General features: G+C 40.5%; 1 pseudogene; it reads right to left on the reverse strand.

Moving 5' to 3' along the window:
• Window positions 1-550: 550 nt before the first annotated feature.
• Window positions 551-647, reverse strand: LOC114679783 (U6 spliceosomal RNA; annotated as a pseudogene).
• Window positions 648-1041: the final 394 nt, after the last annotated feature.

Consider the following 1041-nt stretch of genomic DNA (forward strand, 5'->3'; position numbering starts at 1 on the left):
TCTCCTGAAGATGGCAGATGAATGGGTCTTACCTTTCGTCTTTATCCAAATTGCCACTGTGTGCCTTTTTATTTTTTATTTTTTTCTTGAGATGGAGTCTCGCTCTGTCGCCCAGGCTGGAGTGCAGTGGCACGATCTCGGCTCACTGCAAGGTCCACCTCCCGGGTTCATGCCATTCTCCTGCCTCAGCCTCCCAAGTAGCTGGGACTACAGGCGCCTGCCACCACGCCCGGCTAATTTTTTGTACTTTTAGTAGAGACGGGGTTTCACCATGTTAGCCAGGATGATCTCGAAGTACTGACCTCGTGATCCACCCGCCTCAGCCTCCCAAAGTGCTGGGATTACAGGTGTGAGCCATCACGCTCAGCCACTGTGTGCCTTTTAAGTGGAGCATTTAGACTATTTACATTCAAGGTTAATATTGGTATGTGAGATTTTGATCTTATTGTGGAGTTGTTAGCTGGTTACTTTGTAGTTTCTATTGTGTAGTTTATTTTTAGGGTCTATGAACTACCTACTTACGTTTCTTGAGTTAAAAACCCATTTTTTAAAAAATATGGAATGCTCCATGAATTTGTCATCCTTGTACAGGGGCCAAGCTAATCTCTGTATTGTTCCAATGAAAACCCAGTTTTGAATGGCCAAAAAAATTACTCTATGAACAGACTCTCTAAAGAAGAGCTTCCTATGGCAAATAAACCTATAAAGAGATGCTCGGTGTCATGAGGAAAATAATCAAAACCACAAGGAGATACCACTATATACATATTAGAATGGTGAATATTTTTTAAGTGACAATACTTAAAGTTGGTGAATACATGAAGCAACTGGAACTCTCCTAAATAGTACTTAATATTGGTAGGGATGAAAAATGGTACAGCTACTTTAGACAAGAGTTTGGTAGTTTTTATAAAAGTAAACCTCCACCTGCCATATGACCCAGCAATCCCACTCCTAGGTATTTGCACAAGAGAAGTAAAAACATACATTCACACAAAGATCTGAATGTTAATGTTAATAAACACTTTTTGGAATTGCCAG

Source organism: Macaca mulatta, chromosome 7 (assembly GCF_049350105.2).
Source record: "Macaca mulatta isolate MMU2019108-1 chromosome 7, T2T-MMU8v2.0, whole genome shotgun sequence".
Taxonomy (NCBI): Eukaryota; Metazoa; Chordata; class Mammalia; order Primates; family Cercopithecidae; genus Macaca; species Macaca mulatta.